Source organism: Malus sylvestris, chromosome 7 (genome assembly GCF_916048215.2).
Source record: "Malus sylvestris chromosome 7, drMalSylv7.2, whole genome shotgun sequence".
Classification (NCBI taxonomy): Eukaryota; Viridiplantae; Streptophyta; class Magnoliopsida; order Rosales; family Rosaceae; genus Malus; species Malus sylvestris.
The window spans coordinates 26,468,839-26,495,546 of record NC_062266.1 but is presented as its reverse complement, the minus strand read 5'-3'; the positions used below and the strand labels follow the sequence as shown (position 1 = coordinate 26,495,546).

The window sequence follows — 26,708 nt, the reverse complement described above, 5'->3', positions numbered from 1 at the left end:
CGAAAAGTAATCACATCCATAACGGGTGAGTAAGTTTCGTCATAGTCAATCCCGGGGCGTTGTGAGAAACCTTGTGCTACAAGACGAGCTTTGTAACGCACAATTTCGTTCTTCTCATTACGCTTCCGAACGAAAACCCACTTGTAGCCAACGGGCTTCACATGTGGATGAGTAGGAACTACAGGTCCAAACACCTTACGTTTCGCAAGTGAATCAAGTTCGACTTGGATTACTTGTTTCCAGTTTGACCAATCAGCTCTACGTCGACATTCATCAACGGAACGCGGTTCAATGTCATCGCTCAACATGATCTCAGTAGCTACTGCAAATGCTAATGCATCGTCGACAATCATCTCATTTCTACGCCACACATCATCTAAGCTAGCATAATAGACCGAAATCTCACGATTCTCGGGAGGAGGATTCGTCTCTTCAAGGACGCTTCCATAATCTAGAATTTCCTCATGAGTTGGGTAAAATGAGTAAGCGATAGTCGGATTCACGGTAGGCTCTTTAGGACCTTGTGCCGTGGTTTTCCTCTTCCGGGGGTGTGAATCCTTTGAACCAAGGGGTCTGCCACGCTTTTGTGTAGGGGCAGATGATTGGCTAGCCGCTAATGTACGTGGATCACCAGAATTGGCGTCCCGGGCTTCCAGGAGGGTAGTCCGTCGTACATTTGGTACATCCATCTTTGCAGGTGTATTCGCAGCTAGAATATGTGATCTTGTCACGCGCGCTAGATCGGTGAAAGCATCTGGCATGCTCTGAGCTATGCTCTGGAGATCTAATATGCGCTGCACTTCAGCTTCAGACTGAGCGGTGCGGGGATCTAAATGAGACAAAGTGGGAGTCGTCCACGATAATTCGCGTCGTTCATTAGGAACGTTGACGTTCTTATCTCCCCCTAACGACGGGAAGACTGTCTCATAGAAGTGACAATCCGCGAAACGAGCGGTAAACAGATCGCCTGTCAAAGGTTCTAAGTAACGAATAATCGAAGGAGAATCATATCCGACATAGATTCCCATCCTTCGCTGAGGCCCCATTTTTGTACGTAAGGGCGGCGAGATCGGCACATAGACCGCACAACCAAAAACGCGCAGATGCGATATGTCGGGTTCGCATCCGGTGACCAACTGAAGGGCACTAAATGGTTGTGTCGCAACAGGCCTCAGGCGGACCAACTTTGCTGCGTGCAATAATGCATGGCCCCAAGCAGCGATCGGGAGCTTGGTACGTATGACCAACGATCGAGCAATCATTTGTAAACGCTTAATGAAAACCTCTGCCAGGCCGTTCTGGGTGTGAACATGGGGTACAGGATGTTCAACTTCAACCCAACCGACATGCAATAGTCATCAAAAGTTTTAGATGTGAATTCTCCAGCATTATCCAATCGAATAGATTTGATCGGATAATCAGGGTGGTGAGCCCTGAGCTTGATAACCTGAGCCAACAGTTTGGAGAATGCAGCGTTCCTTGTGGACAACAAGCACACGTGTGACCAACGTGTAGAAGCGTCAACCAAAACCATAAAATATCTAAATGGTCCGCAGGGAGGTTGAATCGGTCCACAAATGTCCCCCTGAATCCGTTGTAAAAAGATGGGAGGATTCGAACGAATCTTGTCATAAGAAGGCTTAGTAATAAGCTTTCCCATAGAATATGTTTGACATGCAATTTCATGGATCGAACCTAAGCTTCGGGTTAGTGGATGCCCGAGTGAAGTTTTGAGGATACGGCGCATCGCTATTCGTCCAGGATGTCCCAAACGATCATGCCAAAGTGTAATTTCGTGCGCGGTCCCTGTGGTAGGGCCGGCCACATAGTGGCATTCTATGGGGCGTATGGTCGTAGTATAGAGACCACTCGGGTTACGCTCCATCTTCTCTAGAATACGCTTCTGGCCATATTCGTAGGAAGTTACGCACAGAAATTCAACTCCGTTTTCTACGTGGGTTTCAGCGTGGTAATTGTTATCTCTAATGTCCTTGAAACTTAGTAACGTTCTTCCGGAACGTGGAGAATAGAGTGCCTCAGCAATGGTCAAGATTGTACCATTGGACAACATTATACGTGCCTTACCGTATCCTTCGATCAGGTTGGATGGGCCTGAGAGGGTTGTCAGAGGTGCATTCTTAGGTACGAAGTTAGTGAAATAGATGCGTTCACGCAAAACAGTATGCGTGGTTGCACTATCTGCCAGACAACTAACTTTCCCACTAGTCATACCTAGAATGAAAAATTAATTTGAATCGGTCACATGCATAAAAGTTTATAAAAACAAGTATCAATTCAAAATAATTTCATTTATTCAAGGAAAAAAAACTTAATATCCAAAATAAATCGCCAACTAATAATCCAAAACATAAAGGAAAATTGTTCAAAATCAACCAAAAAACAAGGTGGGGTTCGGCCACTAGGTGGAATTCGGCCCCAAATGTCTTATTTTAACTGAAAAATAAGTCTATGTCTAAGATTCTAATCTTCCATAGGAGTGGTATCCTCCTGAAAATCAGAAACCTCCATCTTTGTAGTCTCCGGTTCGTCCACTTGCAGGAAGTTTGATTCAAACTTCGTACGACGAGAATGATATGCATCCACAACCTTCTTGGGAGCACGGCAAATACGGGACCAATGGTCCTTGGAACCACAACGATAGCACATATCGTCATTCATTGTGGCAGGTGCTTTGCCCTTATTCTTGAAGTTCGGGGCCTTGGGAGCGAGGTTTGGGCGCTTCTGGGCTTTGTTTCCTCCCTTGGATGGGCCTTGGCTCTGTTGACCTTGGTGGGATGGCTTCTGGCCGCCCTTACCACGCCTCTTTTGGCGTTTTGGGTGTTGATTAGTGCTATAATGTGCTTCAGGCACAACAGTAGCCCCAGTAGGTCGAGCTTGATGATTCTTCATCAACAGCTGGTTCTGCTTTTCAGCAAGAAGTAAAACAGAGATCAAATCCGAGAACTTAGTGAACTTCTGAGCTCTATATTGTTGCTGCAGGACAATATTAGAAGCAGAGAAGGTCGAGTAGGTCTTCTCCAGGAGATCCTCTTCAGTCAAAGTTTCATTGCAAAACTTGAGAAGTGATCGGATTCGACAAACTTCAGAATTATATTCATTCACAGACTTAAAGTCTTGGAAGCGCAAGTGCTGCCAGTCGTGTCTTGCTTCAGGCAAGAATATGTCCTTTTGGTGATTGAAACGATCAGCCAAAGCGACCCATAATGCACGTGGATCCTCCTCAGCAAGGTACTCAGTTTGTAGAGCGTCATGGATATGTCTTCGGATGAAGATCATAGCAGTGGCTTTTTCAGCCTCGCCAACAGGTTTATCTGTTGCTTCTTCAATAGCAGGACGCAAGTTCTTTGCAGTGAGGTGGAGCTTCACATCTTGAACCCACTTGAGGTAGTTCCTTCCAGAAACCTCCAAAGCGGTGAAGTCGAGTTTGTTCAAATTCGACATGTTCCTATCACAAAATGGATGAACAAGATGTGGTTAGTGTAATGGAGAAAAATCAATCCATTCACATAGGAGTAGAACATACAGGTTCTAATAGACATGTATTGGTTTAATTTTGCATGAAAAACTTCGGGTTTTCATGGGTGATATATTTAAGTGAAAACTTTAGGTTTTCAAACAAGGCATGTGTATAAGAAACTTCGGGTTTCAAGGTAATTATGAACTTCAGGTTCATATATTCCTGCAGGCAAACACAAATATATATGCAAACAAATATGCAAAGAATATATGCAGAAATATTGTATAATGATAAGTGAATTAATTTATTTTTGGTCTTCGGGGCCAAATTAAAGTGTGGGTGAAAATATAAAAAAAACCCATATTATTTAAAAAAAATTAAATAATAAAATCTCGGGGCCTAAAAGTATAAGCCAAGAACCCTCGGGTGGGATTACAGGCCCACGGGGTGAGAAGAGGGGAATGGGCTGCTGTGTGCAGCCCTAAAATTTTTTTTTTTTTTTTTTTTTTTTTTCTCGGGCCGTTCCAGGCGAGCCCAGAAATTTTTTTTTTTTTTTTTTTTTTAATTAGATGCATATATAATTCAATGAATCACATATTTACTTTGATGCATATGCAAATAATAGTTTCAATGCATGTACATATGTAGGATTCAATTCATGACAAATATCAAATTCACATAATTGTAGCAATTTTGATTATGAAGCATACACAATTTACGTAGAATCTAAAATACGTAAAACGTAAAGTTGGGTCATGCATCATGGTGAATGTTCATGCTATCAGGACTTGCAAAATATCGAGTTAAAAGCCGTTGTTTGGAAAGAACCTGATTGCGTGATGATATGGATGAACTGGTTTGATGCAGAAAAAATTTCCAACGTCAGATTCCTAAGCGCAGCTGTAGGAGCATGCTGATAACGTGTTGTGGTCTATTTTATCTGACAGAGGGACTAGGGCCGGCGACAGAGAGAGAGAGGAGAGAGATGTGTGTTTGTAGAATTGTAGGGGAATGTGTGTGTTGTTATCCCTCCTACATTGTGCCTTTATTTATAGTAGTAAAGGGAGAGAAGATATTCCTTCTTCTCCAAGTAATACAAGTTGTAATAGGAAAGGATAACTAGAATCAAATCTTATCTAGGATTTACACAATCATACTTAAACTAGGAATGTTTACAACACATTTGGCTTTCTTAGAACTTTATCCATTTTTCTTCACCTTAAACTTTTATTTAGATGATAAGTCATTAATTCATGTTAGTTCAAAAAATTAATATTTTAAAGCTATTTAAGGAATCTCAAGTATCTTCTTCCGGAAGTAATCTTACTTTCATTATAGCAAGTCCACCCATCCAAATAGGCTAGCTGAAAGTCCTTAAAATAGCCTAGCCCCCCAAAAATCCACTCCACCCCACCAAATATGTTGCCCCAAAGTTCACTCTAGCTTCTAGGCCGGGCAAGAATGGACCGAGTGAGGAACTAGCCCATCTGACGTCAACCACGGGTCGAGTGTTTTTTTGCAAAGTCAGGAACTAGCCCATCTGACGTCAACCACGAGTCGAGTGTTTTTTTGCAGCTGGCGCATGGGAAACACGCGCGCGTGATCTTGCGTTCCCAACATCTCGCAGAGGTGAGGCCCGCGCTGCAAGCGCCCTAACTAATGCCAGAATTTGGCTACGTGGCTCGGCAATGGCGTTGGATTTCGAACGGCTAGTTTTCTGGATCGTTTGGATTTCCAACAGTAAAAATAAATTGAATTTGAAATCTAACGGCTAGTGATGTGTCAAAATCTGAACCGTTTGATTTCCTGATCAACGGTCCAGATTTTTAGGCCAAAAAACATTAAAAAATGTCAGAAATCTTACCGTTGGCCACATGTCCACTTTTGGGCTGTTGGATTTCAAACTTTCTAAAATCCAACAGTCCATATTAATTACTTCATAAAAATTGTTAAAAAATTACAGAAAAAAATGAAACGACTAAAAAAGGCCCTGTGTTTCAAACGTATAATTTTTCAAATTTCTGTTCCTAAGCTCTGAAATAGGCGATGTGTTGAATCTGACTTAAAGAGGTCATGTGTTCTAAATTATCTGATAAACAATACCTAATAGTAATTGAAGGTGATGGAGGAAAATATAAGCATGGCAGCTCTTTGTAAGGTGATCTTTCAATGGGAATTTCGAGTCATAATTCTAGCCTATCTGAAGGTGATGGAGGAAAAATATAAGCATGACAGATCTTTTGATGAATCCTATAAGGTAAGCAAAAAATCTTTTGTTTGTTTTGAAATTTTTTTTTCTTCAGTGTTTTAGGTTTAATTTGTATCTGTTTTGGAATGATGTTTAACTTTATTGAACATGTTAGGATTCGGAATTATTGAGTTGTTTGAATCTGAAGAATCAGTTGACATAATTGGTTAGTATTTTTATTTGTTTTCTGTATTAGCATGGTAATGTGAGTTTCTATTAAGTTTTGTGTTCCATTCAGGTCTAAATAAAATTAAATGTCCGAGGTCAGGAAAGTTAATTGCTGACTTAAAACCTGATAATGTGTTAGTGCTTGATGATACTTGAAAAGCTGCTGATTTTGGTTTAGGTGAGTTTTGTGGTTTTATATGTTTTAGAATAATGCATGTGAGAAATCTTTTGTCTTTGTTGAAATGGAAGAAATTTCTTTTGAAGACTTTTCTACGAAAAAGTTCAGTTATGTTTTTCATTATCTTTACCAAATTGTTCACTTATGCAAAAGACTACGAAAAACATAAATGAGCTTTTGCATAGAAAAGTCTTCAATAGAAATTTCTTCCATTTCAACAAAGACAAAAGATTTCTCACATGCATTATGCTAAAACATATAAAACCACAAAACTCACCTAAACCAAAATCAGTGACTTCCTAAGTATCATCAAGCAATAAAACATTATCAGGTTTTAAGTCAGCAATTAACTTCCCTAATCTCGAACATTTAATTTTATTTAGAGTTGAATGGAACACAAAAGTTAATAGAAGCTCACATTACCCAAAAAAAAAATGCTAATACAGAAAACAAATAAAAATACTAACCAATTATGTCAAGAGATTCTTCATATTCAAACAACTCAATAATACCGAATCCTAATATGTTCAATAAACTTAAACATCATTCCAAAACAGATACAAATTAAACCTAAAAACATTGAAAAAAAAAATTTCAAAACAAAAAAAAAAATTTCTGCATACTCGCTTATCCTGCGAAGATTCATCAGAAGAGCATTCCAAAGAGCTGACATGATTATATGTTCCTCCATCACCTTTAGATAGGCTAGAATTATGACTTGAAATTCCCATTGAAAGATCACCTTACAAAAAAAAAGAGGGGACAATTAGACATGTAATTGCACAACCAATGATAGATCACCTTACAAAAAAAAAGAAGGGACAATTAGACATGTAATTGCACAACCAATGATAAACAATACCTAATAGTAGCTGTAGTTGAATCTGACTAAAAGAGGCCCTTTGTTCTAACACATGACACTTTGAAAATCAAATCTTGACAGAATGAATGAAAGCCATGTCCTAGAAGAAATATGCCACGGTATATTGAAATGCATCATCTCCCCGTCTATTCAAATCTTAACCGAGATGAGACAATTTTCAGCTTCATGCTGAATCCACGACGTTAACATCAAAGAAGAGTCAAGTTTATTAACATAGAGAAAACCATTGTTAGGCAGCCATGTCAAAGTGCACTTCTGGAGGAGCAAGGGTCGGAGACTCGACGAAATGAAGATTTGCGTCACTAAAGTAACAACAGCAGCGTTAACCTCAATTACTATTATCGATACGCTATAGCAACCAAATAAAAAAGGGAATGTTTGTAATTACCCTGCAAGCTTCCTTGCCAAGTAGAGGAGGGTTTCTAAGTTGTAGTTGCACATTGCCCATGAATGCTGCATATTTCAACGGAAAATTTTAGGTGAGACCATCAACTAAGCAGCACAGTGAAAGGGCAGATAACTCAGATAGGTAATCACATATATAAGAAGTTATAAGATACTGTAAAATGCTTTGGGAGACATTAAATATACACAAAATCAGTGAGGTATCAAATGATTTTTAATGTGGATATGAAATATCAAGAACAAAAGCAACAGGAAAATATTCACTTACTAGCGACCATCTCGAAGACCGCCAAACTTCTCTTGCCCAGCAGTGTCCCAGAAGTAAAAGCGGATCCTTCCACAATTTGTGAAGAAGTCCAGTGGATGAACCTCCACACCAATGGTGGCTGTTTGCATAGAAAAGTAACAGAAAATGAATGTTAAGTATAAGCAAACATATCAAGGTCAAACTAATTATAACAACAAACTAACAACACGGCGCAATGGACGGAAATGTCAGAAATGTCTCTTATGCTCGTATTTCTTCTCGAATTCACCAGTGAGATGCCTCTTCACGAAAGTGGTTTTTCCTGCACAACTCATCACCATTCAGTTCAAATCCAAAATCACCACACAACACTATAACTTGGAGAACAGTTAAAATTGTTTCTTCTCTCCAAGGCATTGTCTCCCCAAATTAATCGGTGTTTAGCTTCGAATTTCTCTGCTCTTATCACTAGTTTTATCAAAAGAAAAATTCCAGGAATATAATCACATTTACAAACAAATAGATGTAAAATCATTTCCCTCTAAGACCATCTCCAACCCTTGGCCTAAAACCTAAAATTTTTAGCCCAGAAACAGCTTTTCTGCTCCAACTCTTCAGGCCTAAAATTTTAGCACTATATTATTAAAGAATGAATTTGGGCTACTTTTTTTCTTCAATTAACTTTTTTTTTTAAATGTAGACTATCATAAATTAATTTTATGAACATTATAATCTAAAAATATTTAAATTCCGATAAATATTGAAAAATCACTAAATCGATACATAAACTCACGAAACACTATGGTAGAATATGAAAATCATGATAGAGATGTATAAACACAAAATACATGAAACACACAAAACACATAGAACACATGTGAAACACATACAAAACACATATGAAACACATACAAAACACATGTGAAGCACATACAAAACACATGATAAAGATGAAGCACACACGTAACACCTGTGAAACACATGACACACGAAAAACATACAAACATACATACAAAACACATGAAACGCATGAAACACAAACCAACACACATGAAAATGAAACCTTCAATAGTTTTTTTATAATTATTTTAGCCGTCGGATTTAAATTTGGGCCACTAGATCTTTTTTTTTTACCGTTAGATTTGATTATATTTGATCTAAATCGTTGCATTCAATAAATCTAGTCGTTGGATTTGGCTTGACCGATTTGAATTTGGCTTGACACGCCCACGTGGGTGGGGTCTCGCTGGGATCAGCCCTGGCGCGTGCTGCGTGTTGGGCAAGTGGGCGACGGCATATGGGCTTCACAACCCACTTTTCACTCATACCGGTGGGGCCCATTTTGATTTCTGGCATAAAAAATAGCCGGTATTTGGCCCTCTTGTGAGTTTTAGGTTTTAGGTTTTATTTAGCACTTGGGTTGGGTTGGGTTGGGTTTTGGGGTGGGGGAAGGGGAAATTTGGGTTTTAGCCCAGGGTTGGAGAAGGCCTAAGAAGATTGTTTATTTCCATCAATATCAATTTAATTAGATAGTATCACATATCAAACCAAATATTGTGCCTTTTCAATTTACTAAATATTTTAGTCAAAATTGTAAATATCCGAACAATTGAATCAAATTCTTCTTAGGGAGGGAGTGTGTTATAATTGTGCCAACAATACCCCAAATCTAAAATCTTATCAAAACCCTAATTTTAAAGTTGCAATAATCATGCCAACACAGTCGATGAAAACATCAACTCAGAACATAAGAAACAGAACAAGGAAACTGCAAATTACCAGTGCCTCCATCGCCGACGATGACGAGCTTGAAGCTTGGATAATCAACAGTCTGTTGGTTCGACAAAGCCTACAGGAACAAATTCAAATTCGAACCAAATCATCGATCACCAGCTAATACCAGAGAGAGAAGAGAGAGAGAGAGAGTTACCATTGCGGCTTCGAGGCGGCGAGTGGCGATAGAGATAGAGAATCTAAAAGTCGCAGCCGAGTGAGAGAGACAGACGTAGACGAAGGCGGCGATTTAAGTATGGAGGTGGGCAGGGAGCCTACTTTTATATGGCTTGGCTGATTCTGCGGCTGCCTATTGATTATCATATATCTTATTATAATGAGAATCTGTATTTTAACAATCTGTTCTAATTGTAAATATTTTATTATATAAAAATTAAAAAAATGTTTCAAGTGAGTTATTTATTCCTAAAATTTCTAACTCGTTGCTTGTAACCTTGATTGTACATCACTAAATTTTCCTAATGAATATCTACAAATTTTTTCATCAGACTTTGGTGACTCCTTATGTTTTTTTCTGGTACAGTATACATGTCCATCTTAATGATGAAGAAACTGTTTCGACTATTTTATAACTATCATGTAATGATAATGTTAATGACTTAAGTTTAGTAATTTACTAGAAAATGTGTCCGCACGTTGCTGCGGAACTTGAATGCATCACCTTGAACTGCATGAATAAGATACATTTTTCCTGAATAAATTCAACACAATCATAAATGAAGAAAGGGATAGATGAGTGAATGAGGTCAATAAGATATGCAGCTTCGTTTTTATATACATTCAATTGAGCTGACATGAAAAGACATTGTACAATGAACAAGACGAAACTGAACGTTTTGGTTCCCTAATAAACAGAAGTAACATACAGTTCACACAAATCTTGCCATAAAATATATATCCTATAGGTTAGGCACATGTTTGAGCAGTTGACAAAGAACATAAAAACTGTTTCGTTCTTATTCTAGCATCTAAGTTTTCAAGCACAAACATGCAAAGCAAAAAACATGCAGGACGCCTGTTTCCGTAAGAAACAGAAGTAACATGCAGTCCACACATATTTTGCCTTGCAATTAAGATGGTGTTTTGTTCTTGTTCAAGCAGCTAAGTCTTGAAGCAAAAATGTTGAAAGCCCTGCAGCAGTCGTTCTTGTTCAAGTAGTTAAGTCTTCCGCACTATAGCAAAGAATATAAATCATAGTTTAAAAGAATATCTCAAGATGGTCCTGTTTAGAATCACAATTTACTCCCTCCCAATTTCCACCTAAATCCGAACAAACAATATTGATAAATCTTTATCGTCACCTTTAACAAAACAGATCACAGCGAAAAGAAAAAAAAAAGTTCCTATGCAAACAAATTCTTCTGGATGTCCAACTTAACCCATCTATGGGAAGGCAAGCAATCGGACATGCATTCAGACCAAGGAAAATAAAGTATACAACTAAAAACATCAACCGATTCCTCCTGAAGAGAACACACACATACCAACATATTATTCACCAGATTCGAAGCTTTCATTTTCGTTATATCCCTTTCGTTATCTAAACTTATAATTATCAAAACAACAATAGAATCATAGAGCAACCTTCAATCATTTATCAAAACTGAATTAATTAAACTTCTGCTCAGCAGTTCGTTAATTTTAATTGCAACTCTCGTTCTAAAAATTAAAAATTTTGCATTTGAATAATCAAACGCACTTGCACATTACATTCCTTTTATTGGTTCTTGACACAATACATTTTAGGATTGATTTTACAATAATATCACTGCAAACATGAATTGCGATAGATATAGAAACCAAACTTGCACACAAATGTTCGACTGAATTCAGAACCACTTAATTCAACATAAAAAATTACCTCACATGCTTGCTCCCCTTCTGCTCTCGCATCGTTGGCTGTGCTTCTAAACGGTTAATGAAGTCCTAAAAACAGAACAACAAAAAAAGTTTACCAATCCAACATTTCAACATATGGTTTTGGTTGGTATAACATTTCAACATAAGCATGATATAGAAAGACAGAAATCCACATGTCACTTTGTTTTTTCAGAACCAACAAAAAGGGCAACTATAAGAGAATGTAACCAATTTAAAACAGTAAATCAGTCTCTCGATAAAGGAGAACATAAGCATGACATACAAAGATCGAAAGGCAGATTAAATTTGGTTTCCTCAAAAGCAACAAAAAGGAGGCTAAATAAGATCAAATTAAACAAAGTGAAAATCGGATACACAAAGATTAGAAATTTGCTTGCATCTCTATCATATCCCGCGTTTCCTTTACAAAATAAACAATCATGCATACAAAGCACATGAAAATCAGCAAACCAAAAAAAACAAAGATAAACGCACAAATTTCCAAAGAAAGCAAAGAAATTGAAATTGTGTTATGAAAACTAACTAACGAAGCATATCAAGACATCTTTGCTTGGTGCTTGGCAATGCTCTAACCCATTATGGGGTTTTAAATTATTCTATCCAGGTACAATGATGGGGATGCACTGCCAGCTGATGACCAGTCATTTATGCTTGATAATGTTCTCAATTACCATCCGGATAAAGCTGTTAAAATGCGTTCTGGAATCGGTCATCTAACAGTATGCTTATCTACCCTATTCTTGCTTAACTTCGTTTTATTTAGAATTATGTTTCAGCGCACTTTTGATGCATTATGCTTGGAATCTGTGACTGATTTTATTGTTATATTGGTTATTGTAATGTTCATTTCATTGTAGGGCAGACAGGAAACATTAAAATAGTAATGAAGCTCAGAATATTCCCTAAACACCAAAACCCACAGCACATGCCCTCTACCCAACAAAGATAAATTAAAAACTACAATACAATGCTGAAAAGCTAAAGTAACCAGAAACCAAAAGATCTTAGGGACAACTTGCACGGACGTTACAAAAATGCAGGACTCAATACACATTAAATGTCTAGAAACTCGAAGTTATCGCTATTTGGTTATGAAGATAGATATATATCACCAGGAAACCAAAAAAATGGCAAGGATTTGCCAACATTTGTAAATCAAACACAGATGCATCAACTACTTTTCCTCTGTTAGTCTGTTATCATCTCACATGCCACACTATTCGAGACTGGATCAATTCGATCACAGCCAAACTGCCAGTATTAAACTTAAGTAAGTACCGATCAAATGATCTAAACATTGTGTATTACAGATCCAAATCAATAGTGGTAATAAATAAGATAATTTCAGCTGCCATTTGCAATTAAAATTGAACAATGCTTACTCCCAAGGAATAGCTGACATTGATTGCAGCAATCAAATGTGCGTTTAATTGAATTAGCTATGTATTTGAGGATTTGGGAAAGGTTTTTTGAGAGTAAACAGACGTTAATTATTAGCTATGTATTTGCTTAACAAACAGTAGCTGAAATTGCTATGTATTTTTCAATGGGGAATTTAAAAACCAATCCCAATTTGTCATTGCTCAAACAAATTGGAATTTCAGAACCAATCTCAATGATCAAATTAACAAATTATTTCTTAAGCTAATTTAGAAAGGCAAATTGCAAGATTTTGAAGGAATTTGAAAAATGAGGGAGAAAAAACCAAATTAGAAGGTCGTGCCTTATCTCCCTCACAAAATCAATCGCACAAAAACCATAGCTTTTGATGGAATTTCAAAACCAAACAAATCTCAAAGATGAAGTTGACATGTTAACAAATCTCAAAGATGAAGTTGTCATGTAAACATGTCTAACACATATTTCTCAATTATTAACACTACTCTTTCTCAATTATTAAAAATATAAAGATCAAAGTCAATTGGGTGTATAATTATATACCTCATCATGTCAAGCAAAGCTACCAACTTTTGCCTCCAACGACCCAAAATTCTGAAAATTCCAAAAAAATTAATTTAAAAAAAAAACAACATAAGAAAGATAAAACCCGGCATAAGAGTAATCTACAAACCGGATGGCAGATCATCAAAAGATTAAAAACCACTCAGAATCTATTTAGCATTTGAGTCCAAATATGAGAAATTGTGAACTTTGTTCCATAGGATAGTTAACAGGATACTATCATATCAAAACCAACGCTGAATAAAATCGAGCAATGAGATTGCGATGATATAACGTCATTTCTTTAAACTGCATATACTAACCTAAAAAGGAAAATATGGGAAGAATAGACTGCCTCCATTGGCACCCCAAGTCTCCTAACCACCAAACCACCCGCCTAGATGCATTTGCCTGTTCTTTCCCACAATTCTTAGAGATCAAATAGAACCCTCGAATTGACTGGGGACAATATGGAAATCCTTTTTGAAATCGTAATACAGGAAGACATGAATAATTTTGATAGAAAGACACACAAATTGTTGAGGGAGGATGTAAAGGTTCTGCACGGAAGGTTTCTACTCTTGTACATCTAAAAAAATTAAATGAAGCAAGAGAAATTCAACAAAAAAACTTGATAACCCTTGCCCAAAAAACTCACTAAATTCATAGCATCTACACTGAGTCATACATCAGTTAGGACTCTGTTATACTCATCATCCTTGATCAATGTAATCATATATTTCATAGGTACACTCCCCATTGACATACACTAACATAGCATCTACTTTTTTGCTGACTTTATTTGCTTAGTTAAGCAATAGCCAACATACACAATCTGACAAGCATAGCAGCTACATCAATCATCCATAAATGGGCAGAAATACAAATACTATTATATTGGGATTTGGAACAAATAAACCAATCATCCAATTCGAATGTCGTTTGGAACAAATACACCAACCATTCAATTGAAATGGCATTTGGCACAAATACATTTTTCCATTAATTGGATATTCAATTAACTGGGATTAAAAAAAGATTACCAAACAAAAGCCAATTTTCTAAAGAAAATTAGTGTTTTATACCTGCTAATTCCAAAGGCCTGTATGAGCCCAAAATTGAGGGATGGTGACATCTCCAATTTGGAGTTAGGGATCTGCATTTCCTGCAATTCCATAGTGTACAACAGCTTTCACCTTGAATAGGGTTTGTAGTAATTGGGTTGAGATGCCTGCATTGAGCTTTTCACAGGTTTCTACATCAATTTTTTTCGAGCAGGTTTCTACAAAAAATACTTCAATAATATTGAATGATACGGGGAAATAAACGGTTAAGATTTACACTAAAAGATTTAATAATTGTCGAATCTAACGGATAATACACTTGTAGTATTGAAGCCAGACACTGTTTCTACATCATTTATTAAATACATTATCTATGATATGCACTGACCAACGAAATTAATCAAAGTAAAACAGATGGCCATCTGCATAATTAAACATACCATGCTCAATCCAGTCATAACAATTATAACCTTTTTGTCTTCCAATCGTCCGATTTGAAACCTTTTTGTCTTACAGAGTGAGAAAAAAATTCTTGGGATTTTTAATGTGTCATTTGAGTAGCTAAAAGAGGACTACAACAGTCAAATATAGTGAAAGAATAATTAAGGGCAAGCTGATTGTATGATTAAAGAAATCTCAAACCTTCCATAAAAAAATCAAAGCGAAAACCAGAGAAGCGTGAGGATAGGAAGATATTGCTACCTCACTGGACGTTGGGGGTAGCCCAAGTTGACTGAAATCGACGAAACCTTGCTCGACCTCTCTCTCTCTGTCCACATGAGAAAACAACATCACCCAAAAGGTCAGAGATTTGCAAAACCAAAAGGAAATTAAGAGAGAGAAACAGGAGAGAGAGAGATCGGAGTACCGTTAATCCCTGAAGATCTCTTCCGCCCGCCGACTCGAGCCCATCTCTCTGCTCTTCTCCTTCATCTCACCGAAGCTCGAGTTACAGAAATAAAGCCGAGTTTGTGTAGTTTTGGTTTTAGGAAGCAAAAGCCGATGCTATTCCATAGATGGTGTTGTGGCTGCTAGGGTTTGAGAAAGGGGAAATGAAGCCTGAAAGTTGGCTGAAGGCTCACTCTAACCCATCCCCTCACCAAATCCCACCACACACAGCCGTCGATCCCACGAATGCAACCCAATGTAATGGTCAGCCCAACACGTGTATAGCAGGCACCCAAATCTCACGCACAAAATTACCCTCCTATCTTTTCATAATTACCCTCCAACCCAGCCCCAAATTAGATGGCTTTCTTGTAAATAAGGTGAAATCAAAGGGCATTTTCTTGACTGTAAATCCAGGTACAATGAACAGTAAATAACAGTGCCAATTGCAATGCTTTCTTTAGACTAAAGTAATTCCTTTATATTTTGGACTAATTTAATGTCTTCACTATTAAAATACTTGTATCCTGTTTTACTAGTTTTACTATGTAATACTGCTATTTTTCTTCCTAAATGAGGGATAAAATTTCTTGCATAATTTAACAATCCTAAAAATGCTTGTAATTGTTTTTTTATCTTATTTGGAAAATCTAAGACTTTTTTAACTATATGATCTTGTAATTGTATTGTACTTGACTTAATATACATTCTTAAAAATTTTATATCTTGCATTTCTAATGCTATTTTATTTCTGCTAATCACAATTTCATTATTGACAAATTCTTGTAAAATTATCTCTAAGTGCTTGCTATGTTCATTTCTATTTTTACTATGTACTAAAATATCATCTACATAAACATTACAAAAATTATCATATTTCTTGAAAATTTGATCTATCTTTCTTTGAAAGATCGATGGAGCATTTTTTAAGTTCAAATGGCATAACAAACCACTGAAAATGTCATTATGGACAAGTAAAAGTTGTCCACTTAATTGATTCTTCTGCTAATCTTATTTGCCAAAAATCTGATTTACAATCAAATTTACTAAAATATTTACTCTCTTGAATCTTATTTATAAGTTCATTCTTATTTGGTAACTCATAACTATATTCATATATATTATCATTTAACCTCTTGTAGTTATAAACTATTCTAACATTTTATCTCTTTAGTTCTGAATGTTTCTTACGATAAATGTTGCTGATTTATGTTTAGACTTTGAATGTCTAATTACTTTTAAATTTAACAACTCTTTTATTTGCTGTTAAAACTCTTGTTTATCTAATAAACTACAAGGTATATTAGCTGTCTTAATGGTTAAATCTAGGTTAATTATATCTATTTTTGCTAATATTTTATTTTAACACCAATGCAATTGTGGGTCTTCTCCTATGATTCTAGTTTGTTCTGCTAATTGTAATCACTCTTCTAAACTCTTTGGTCTATCTGACTATAATATTTCTATACTGGTTCCTTCTTCTAAAATTGGATATTCATGTTCAAATATTTTTTCATCAAACTCTTCTATGTTATTATGCTCATCATTTTCTTTTGAGTTTTCTAAATAATAACTAGTTTGGCCATTAGACTTTTCTATACTTATGCTTTTGTATGCTTCAATATTAATTTGGTCAGTTATTATAATACCTTTCTTAAAAAATGTTATGTTAGGATTCATAAATAAAAAACTTTGCAAACTTTTCAAAAAGTTTAAACCTAAACTGAATGGGTATGATCCTACTAGTGAAACAAATGTTAATGGTAAATTAAATTGTTGTTTTTCTACTTTAATAGACTCATTATTAATGCAATATGTTAAATAAACTGGTTTATCAAACTGTGTTATTTTAACTGGTTTTGCTAATTTTTGTCTATATTTTCCGGAACTAACTCGTCTCTTATCACACTCTTTGTACTTCATGTATCTATCATGGTTGTTGTTTGTATTTTGTGTTTTTTTGCTAATTTTATTTCACAATTTATGGTAATTAAGGAACTATTTTTTGGTTTTTCTATATTATGAACAATATTTCCTAATAGTTCAGTACTTTCTTGTGATTCTGCTGAATTAATTTCTAATAACCTATTACTATAACATTTTTCACACAATATTGAATATATATTATAGTATTTATTTGCAACTAATTTACTACACTTGTGACATTTTTCTGGCCAACCTAAATTAATGTATTTGTACTCTTCTTCATGTTGTTCTTATATGAATGCACAAATATACTCTTCTAAATCATTATTTGAACTACTTGAATTTTCCGAGTCTGAATCTATCATATTTATACTTTCTATACTATAAATACTCTCGTTGTGACAACCCGTCCCTGATTTTAAGAGTTTTTAAAGTTTTAATAAAGGATTTTACAAAAATGCCCTTTGAGGCACGTGCATTATTCGAGGTTAATCGTTGTGTTATGCTATCTAAGATTTGTTTTCTTGACATATCCTCGTAGTACTCGTCGCTACGGAAGCGTGGGCACAGACGGTTCGTGATTTGGAGTTATAACGAAAAAGATTTTAAAGTTTGAAGTTTGGGCATTTTATGAATTTTATTATTAAAATTTGGTGTGCCAAGGAAATCTGAAATGGATGGCTCGGATGTAAGCGAAGGAAAAAAAAAAGATGAAGGAAGGTTTTTTGTGTGTGTGTGTGTGTGACTGGAGAATAAGAAGAAGAAGAAGAAGAGATTGGGCAAAGCTGCCCAACCAGAGGAAGAAAGCAGGAGCTTTGGGAGAGAAAGGAGAGAGAGCTGGCCAATCAGGAGAAGAGAGAAGGAGAGGATAGCCAACCAAAAAAGGGGAAGGAGGGAAAAGAGGGAGAAGGAAAATGAGGGGAACCGCCGGGTCTTCTTCTTGATCCGCGCGACCCGGTTGAGCTCCAAGGCCGAATTCACCTATTTCCCAACCACTTTTCGATGAATTGTCTCGAACCACGACCTAGAAAAAACTTCCTAGCCTTCCCTCTTCCATTCCCATTCAAAATTAGAAGGAATTTGGTAGTAATTTATTCAAAAACCGAAAGTGGGTGCCGTGAAGAACATTGCTCGAAATCCACCACTTGTGAAACGTTTTCCTTCAATTACCACTACCATTAGACTTTCCTAGAACCCAGGAATAAAGCCCAAGCAGTGGTGGAGGCGTTGGAACAAGTTTGGAGGTCGAATCGAAGCACACCAAATTCTAGGGTCCGCACGGATTTTGGTGAAATTGAAGTGCTTCCAAGCCAAATTGGCCTTGGACACAGGTATGAAAGTTGTTCTAATCATTGAGATCTTCAAATATACAAATTTTGGTAATTTTTAGAAATAGTTGAATTTTCCGGCGAGTCAGGGCGGCCGACCGCCACCCGCGGCGGCCCGTGCGGTGGTGCGTGGCCAGTGGCCCGCCAATGTCATTCTTAGCATGTGTTTAATGTTCTAGGTTCAGTTTTGATAATTGATTGACGTAAATTGGGTAATTGAACCTAAGTTCGTTACGATTCGTGGTTAGGTGAAAATGTGAATTAACGATCCGACCGTTGGATTGTCACCAAACTTTGATACGTTGTAATACGTAATATTTGAGGATTATAGGAACTTACTGATTGGGAATCCGATTTACGGATCTTCCGGAATTGGAGTTGTAAGTTCATGAAATAGAATGTTAACCGTCACTTGGTTTTGACAATTGACGGAGATCCGACCGTTGGATGGTAAGGAAATTTAGGATGTTGTTCTAGAGATATATTATGGACCTCTGAAAGTTATGGATTGGAAATCTGAGTTGCAGATCTTCCGGATCGAACTACGTAGTGACGTGTTTTATATAAGTTATATATTCTATCGATATGATTTTTGAGGTTTGATTTGATGATTGTTCTAGGCGCCGATCATCATGACGCCTTGATGTGTTGTGCTAGGGAGTTGTAGGGTGAACTTCAGGTAAGTGGGCAGTTATTTTCTGTATATACCTATATACTATTGATTTTTCCCAGAAATTGAATTTAAATGAAAGTATGTTTTAAAATGTCATGCATACATAATATATGAAATATATGAATTAATATTTGATGCATATATGTTAAATGGTGTTGTGGACGCACAAGTGAGTATCAGGTGAGTTTTATGTTGTTCATGTGATTATTGATGATGTGAATTGTGTTGAAAGCTCATAACCTGCACTCCTGGTGTTAGTGCTTATATTATTCACCTCGCACCACACGCTCACTTTGGATCCAAGTAGGTGCATGTCGTACAGATCACTAGAGGTGGTTTCGACATGTCGTACAGAGCATTAGAGGTGATTCCGACTTGTAGGTGACTTTAGATTGTTATACAGCTGTTGATGAGAGAAGCACTATAGCGTATTCTTACACCATTCTTGTCGTACAGACTACTTCAGGTAGTTCTGGTTTATGTGCAGAGTAGTTCCGTACAGGTCACAGTGGTGACTTCGGTTGGATTGGATATTGAGCTATAGAATTAACCGTACAGGACAGCTGCATGGTCTTCGGTTGATTCATTATTTCACCTGTTATATTGATACATCCTTATTATGTTTTAAAGCATAGCATGGCATATTTCTTGAAAGGTGTTAAAGACTGGTGATTTGAGTTTGTTGTTATATATGGTTATGTATATATTATTTTCTGGGAAAGTATACGGGTTTTACAGCGAGGGGTTAGTGTTTTGATAATGAGATGATTTTCGAAAAACTTTGTTTTACTGACCCACTCAACTTTGTTTTGCGCCCCTCCAGGTTCAAGATAGCAGAGTTTTGGTGGCCACGAGGAATCCAACGGTGTTCTAACAGAATTCACAAAAGTAGGACTTACCCTCGGGTGTTACATCTTAGTAATTGTATCTTTAAAGCTTCCGAACTGTGTAAATGGTTACGTCATTCTCACGTGACGGCCAGCATGCCCTCTTTCGGGACGGGGTGTGTCACTCGTTATCACTTAAATCATCTAAACTATATATTGACTAAATATATTCTTCTTCTTCTAATTTAAACAACTCAATTAAATATACTTTATCTCTCGGCTGTTTTCCTAATTTTGGGCATTTAGGTCTAATATATCCAATTTCTCCACATAGATAACATTCACAATTACTTTTATCTTTTGGTGCTTTAAATTTTTTAATCCAAGGTCTGTCACTTCTTTTCCTAAATTGTTTTGGAATATGTTTTCTCTTCCTATATATTCTTGAAAGTCTTATGCTAAAATTCTTATGATGATTCTATGGTTTATATGACTTATATTTCGTTCAGTATATTTTCTTATGTTTATTTTTCTTATGACAACCATACTGTTGTGGTAAGTTTATATTTTTACAGCTCATATAAAATTGTTTCCTAATTTGTCTCTTAGCTTTTAATTGACTACATTCTTGTCTAAATATATCATATACATTTTGATTTCTAGGTCATATTGCAATATCATTTTTCCTTGGATGCTTTTTCCATTCATTCCATGTGACAGCCCGTCCCGAAAAATAAGCTATTTTTGTCTTCGATTGTGTGGAATGTTGATTATACCATTGGACGTTGAGTATATTATGTGGTGGTGTGGTTTAAACTTAGGTTTTGGACCAATCTAATTTATTCCTAAGTTTTTGGAATGTAAAGTTAATGGTTTTTGTTGTTGTTTGGTAGCTGGACCACACACACACACCCTCACACATACTCTCCCGTTGACTTTCTCTCTTCTCCCTCTCGAATTTTTCCATTCGTTCGTACAATTGTACGGACAAGCCTTCAGCTCTCATCATCTTTCACGGATCGAGGTTGTGGATGTTATTTTCGTGCTTCTTTCAAGCTCAGGAGTCGAGTTGTAGTTTTGGTTGGACATGAGGCCCTCGAAAACCCGAGAACCAAAAACCCCCGACGAGGTGCACAATGATTCCGTCGTGATCGCGGAGGTTTCATCGAGTTTTAAGGTTCTAGTGAGACTTAGAACTGCTTCACGAAGCTTAGGGAAGGATTTTGAAAGGTTTTGGACGTCGGAAAGTCCAAGTTCATCAAGTTGCAGAGGTGGCCGAATTATCATAATTTTTCCAGCGAGATCCCTTAAGTTTTAGGACCTAAAAGTGGTAAGGTTTTGTTCCTCTCATCCTAAGCTTCATTTTGGTTTAAATTTCGTGAAGTTTGGTGTTGAAATGAGTGAGATATGATGATTAGAAGTTTTTCCAGAAACTGGCAGTTGTAGAGGTCACCGGCACCGGACTCCGGCGAGCTGGGATTGAAGGAAGAGAATATTCCCTCAAAGTTGACGGAATATGCTAACGGCGTCATGTATATTTAACGGCATATGCTTTTATTTAACGGAATATTCCCTAACGCCATTAGGGATTCCATTTGGTGTGCCAGACACGTGCCTGCGTGTCTGGCCGTGCCTTAGCCAGCGCGTGAGTGGTTGGAAATTTTTTCTAAAAATATAGGGATGTTCTTGAGGTTGAGTAGGTCTTGGTGGTATATTCAAATACCCCAATTGAGCAATGTATGAGAAGTTATTACCTAGTTTTGGTTATGTTCTTTAAAATAACGTTTAAATAGTTGTTTCGCATATAGGTGAGACCTACCCTGAGGACAAGCGCAGTCAAGCAAGGCTCGGGGGTTACAACCCTTCCACATATCAGTGAGTGAGCTTTTGGTTTTCAGTATATATATATATATATATATATATATATATATATATATATATATATATATACTTGGTATTTTTCCCATAAAACTTAATTAAATGGTTTGATACTTTGAAATGTCATGTCAAATACTCTCTATGTTTAGTTGTGCATTATCATGGTTACGTATATATTATGGCTCGACGCTGTGGACGCTCAGGTAAACTTCAGGTGAGTATATTGATGATAGTGATGGTAGTGAGTAATTGTGTTGAGATGCATTTAGAGATTGTTATCTTGCACTTCGGTGTTAGTGCTCCGCCCGATGACAGGGCCTAACCTTCACGTGATGGTTCACCTCTCGCACCACACGCTCACCTTGGATCCAAGGTAAGTGCTAGCCTATCGTACAGACCACTTTAGGTGGTTTCGACTTATAGGTGACTTGCGATACTTGGCACAGCCTTCATGTGACAATAGCACTTGAGCGTATTTATTTACACTCAGCCTGTCATACAGACCACTTTAGGTAGTTCCGACTTGTGTGCAGATAACTAGTTAATGAGTTACAAACCCAATCATACAGGTCACGTTAGGTGACTTCGGCTGGCATACCATTTCCTATTGGTTTATTTCACTTGGCATACTTATTTCTTGTTGAGATTTGACATGGTATCTTATAGAATTGTCATTTCGAATTTGGTTATGAGATATAATCATATATGCTATTTTTTGGGAATTATACAGGTTTTACAGCGAGAGATTACTACTTTTGATAGTAAAATGATTTTGAAAAGCTTTGTTTTTGCCCACTCACACTTTCTATTTTGAGCCCTTCAGGTTTTAGGTAGGAGTAGGGGTGGAAAAAATTCCCAAAATTCCCAAACCAAACCAAAAAAATACCGATCCCAAACCAAAAATGTCCCAAACCGATTTTCCCAAAATTTTGGTATTCCCATACTGAAAAAATACCGAAATTTCGGTATGGGAATCGGGATTGCCTTTCCAATATTTCGGTATTCCCATACCGAACCGAAAATATATATTTTTAATTATTTTATATATATATATATATATATATATATATATATATATATATAGATAATAATATATATTGTTTTTTTAATTATAGTTAGAGTTAATTTGAACCGTTGGATTGCTTCAAATTAATCCATGCCATCCATTCCTTGTTAGGTTTCTCCCAGTCTAGTTTCATTTCTGATTTCTCACTCAGCCTTCCAACACCGACAGCCTTCCTTCGAATCGTCTCTGACTCTCCAGCCGCCCAGCCTTCCTTCACGAATCACCACCCAGCCACCGCCACGCCAAAGCATCAAAGACTGAACTCTCCAGCCTTCCTTCACGAATCGTCTCCGACTCTTGCGATCTCTCTCTCACGGACAGAACTCTCGATCTAGCACCGAGTCCGAGTCTCACTCTCACCCCAAATTAGGTAACTAATTTAGTGTTTTGAAATCTAATTTCTGACACTCATCCAAAGTAGGGATTGTTGAAGGGCTCGAGGCCGGTTATAGACCCGCTGATGGCCTAATTTATTCATGCCGTTGGCAATTTTTTTTGTTTGTGTGTTAATAACTTGTACATTTCTTCCATCTTCATCTGTTAGTTAGTAGTCATTCAATAATTAAAATGATGTTTGATTGAGTTTGTCGTATTCTTTTTTAAAAATCGTTTCTTTTATTGATGATGCGCTGCGGCACCCGTGTTTGATGCTATGTATTTGGTTTTGGCGGGTTGTAGGGGGGTTAAAGTTGTTTCTGGTTGCATCCTGCTCGCTTCATTCAGAATGTTGGTACTAGGCGCTGTGTTAGTCCATTAATTTCATGTTCACATAATACTTACAGGGAAACTCTTCAACTTTCTAGATGGCTAGTTCAAATTGTTAGGCTCTAATATCATAGCTTGGAAGTGGAGAATTTCAACTCAATTCTTAATGAACTGCACTTTTGTTGCGATACCTTAACTAACAAAGGGTTTAATGAGAATAATACCCCTGAGTTTACACTCTGGAGAAATAGATTGAAGTTATACTTTTTTCTTGGAGTCTTACTTGCGACAATAAGTAAATCTCTTTACACCTGCACACACATCATTGAATTAAGCGTTCACTGGTGCACCTTTACATGTAATAAATTAAACAGCTATCATTGATCATTAATCAACAAAGAAAATTATTAAGCACTACTACAAGTGATTATCTATGCTGACTGATTTCCTGGTTATCTTCAGGGAGAAGTGTTAGCAGGTTTAGCACTGCTGTAGCAACTGAGGAGTTAATCATTTCACCTGTTCAAACTTCAAATTAGTCACACGCTGCGTCAGGTAATATTTTTGTTTTGGCTATAGAATCTTAGATACATGGTCTTGCTTTAATGTTTGATAGCAAATCAAGTTTTGTAATTCTGTGCACAGATTGGCATATTCTAGGCAGATACTTAACTGGGCCTTGCCATTTAATTGGCATATTTGTGCACAGATTAGTAGAAAAAAGACATGACGTTACAAAGTCTGTAGGTTTGCCATCCTCTATATTAGAAACGAGCTGGTTTTTATTTGCTCGGAATATATTTCTATGTTGAATGCTAATATTTTTGCTTTTGGATTTGGTACTTAATTTATTTTTATTGCATGCATGTGTAGTAGAAATTGAATAGGCAGATGCTATTGTGCACAGACAGATTGGCAGATTGCTTTTGAATAGGCAGATGCAATGAAAGTATGAAACTATGTCAAATTGGCAGATTGGGCAGATGCTATGAAAGTATTGAATAGGCAGATTTCTTTTTAATAGGCCTATATGTCAATTTTTCAATATAAAAGATTGAATTTTAGCCCAAAAGCATAATATGTCAAATTTTAGTCCAAAAGCCCAAAACCATTTCGGGATTCCCGATTTGTCCCGAAATCCCGAAACTATTTCGGGATTCCCGAAAATTTGGTTTGGGATCGGTATTGCAATTGGGATTCCCGAAAATTTCGGTTTGGGAATCGGGACAAGGGTTTCGGTATGGGATCCCATACCGAACCACCCCTAGGTAGGAGTGCTCGTTGATGGCTCACGAGGATTTGACGGTGGTTATGACAAATCAATCATAATTGTAGGGCCATCTTTAGTATTGTATAATTAATATTTGTCCTGCTGAATTGCGCCTAGGATACCTACGCTCTGGTTATGTTTAGTCACACTTAATTTTGTTACTTTTTAATTGACCATTGATCATGTATTAGTCATTTGTCGATGGTATCTTTCCTGGTGAAAGATCCCTAGAATCTACACTTGCAGAATCTGATATTTCAGAAGGAGAGTTAATCCTGACCAGTGCCATTGTTTGTGCATTGTTCATGAGGTCTGCGATGGTTAAGTACAATAAATATTATGATTAGTTGGTGATTTTATGTAAAGAATTTTGGTTTAAAATGTGTCTTAATCTGTTATTGTCTTTAATCTATTATTATTTTAATCTGTTGTCTTAATATGATAATTTGTATTGCAAGGACTCTTGGTGATTATATTGCTAGTGGTCATTTGATCAACTTGTGTGTTCCAAAACGTTTACAATTTCTAAAACAAATTATTGAAGGCTTTAGCTTATTTGCCTTTAAATCATCATGGACGATATCATTTGAATTCAAATAAGCTAAAGCCTTCAGTAATTTGGAGCACAGAAGTTGTTCAAATGACCACTACCAATATAATCACCAAGAGTCCTTGCAATACAAATTATCATATTAAGACAACATATTAAAACAATAATAGATTAAGACAATAACAGATTAAGACACATTTTAAACCAAAATTCTTTACATAAAATCACAAACTAATCATAATATTTATTGTACTTAACCATCGCAGACCTCCTGAACAATGCACAAACAATGGCACTGGTCAGGATTAACATCTTCTTCTGAAATATCAGATTCTGCAAGTGTAGATTCGAGGGATCTTTCACCAGGAAAGATACCATCGACAAATGACTAATACATGATCATTGGTCAATTAAAAAGTAACAAAATAAAAATTATTAAAAAAAATACAATATACAGAGAGCTTACAGTCTTGTATCTAACAATATTATCATGGTTTAGTTTAGACATATAATCGACCTCCCACAAAATAACCAAAAAATATAAACCATAACAAATACAAATAGAAAGTTATATATAAAAAAACTATATGAAACCTTCGAACTCTTTCATAATCAAAGGAAACATATCGACCGGTTGGTATTTTTTTTACTGCATAATCAGAACCATCAACCTTGTGCCGACATAGAGCTACAGTTGCAAATGCACCAAAACCTGTATAAGCAAACAATGTTCAACAATACAAAAACCATAGAAACAGATTAAACACATACAGAAACTTACATACCTAGCAACCGAGTCTCTTCAAACGTATTAATATTATAATATTTAATTTTTGTATGAATGAAAAATAAGAGTCATATGTCATAATTGAATTCAAATTCATGAGTTGTATCTGTTCATTGGAACTTTAGGCAATAGTTATAATGTTTCAAAAAGGGTGGCTTGAGTTCTATATAAACTCAAGCATCCCACTTGTCTAACATAATTAAAAGAGAAGAATTTTCTCCAATGTTTTAGTAAAAATCCGAGTTGTTTCTTGAGAGTACCGAATATATGAAATTCGCCAGAGTCCAAAGATTGAAGTGCTTTGACTTCGGATTATAGATTGTTGAATCCTAGGAGACGAACGCCTACCAAACTACAAACACAAGAGTAGACACGAAATTCTATCTTTAGGACATTGCATTTATGCAAGCCTCGATCTCCAAGTTTGTCAGTTTTTATTTCTTTCTCTCTGGTTGTTTATATTAATCTCATACATAAATTGATGTTGTGAATTTCTTTATGATTATTATTAATGGGATTCTTG

The 26,708-nt window shown here is 36.4% G+C and overlaps 3 long non-coding RNA genes across 3 annotated transcripts; 1 reads left to right on the top strand and 2 right to left on the bottom strand.

Moving 5' to 3' along the window:
- Positions 1 to 7,175: 7,175 nt before the first annotated feature.
- LOC126630381 (uncharacterized) lies at positions 7,176 to 21,817 on the bottom strand. Its single transcript, XR_007625968.1, has 5 exons — positions 15,156 to 21,817; positions 14,990 to 15,056; positions 7,629 to 7,929; positions 7,344 to 7,408; positions 7,176 to 7,257 (listed from the first exon to the last, which is right to left on the bottom strand). It is a non-coding gene; the product is annotated as an uncharacterized LOC126630381 (long non-coding RNA).
- On the bottom strand, positions 11,059 to 14,462 carry LOC126630386 (uncharacterized). The gene is made up of 3 exons (XR_007625978.1): positions 14,309 to 14,462; positions 13,224 to 13,274; positions 11,059 to 11,327 (listed from the first exon to the last, which is right to left on the bottom strand). It is a non-coding gene; the product is annotated as an uncharacterized LOC126630386 (long non-coding RNA).
- A 1,054-nt stretch (positions 21,818 to 22,871) lies between the features above and the next one.
- On the top strand, positions 22,872 to 24,409 carry LOC126630383 (uncharacterized). The gene is made up of 2 exons (XR_007625970.1): positions 22,872 to 23,243; positions 24,041 to 24,409. It is a non-coding gene; the product is annotated as an uncharacterized LOC126630383 (long non-coding RNA).
- The last annotated feature ends 2,299 nt before the right edge of the window (positions 24,410 to 26,708 follow it).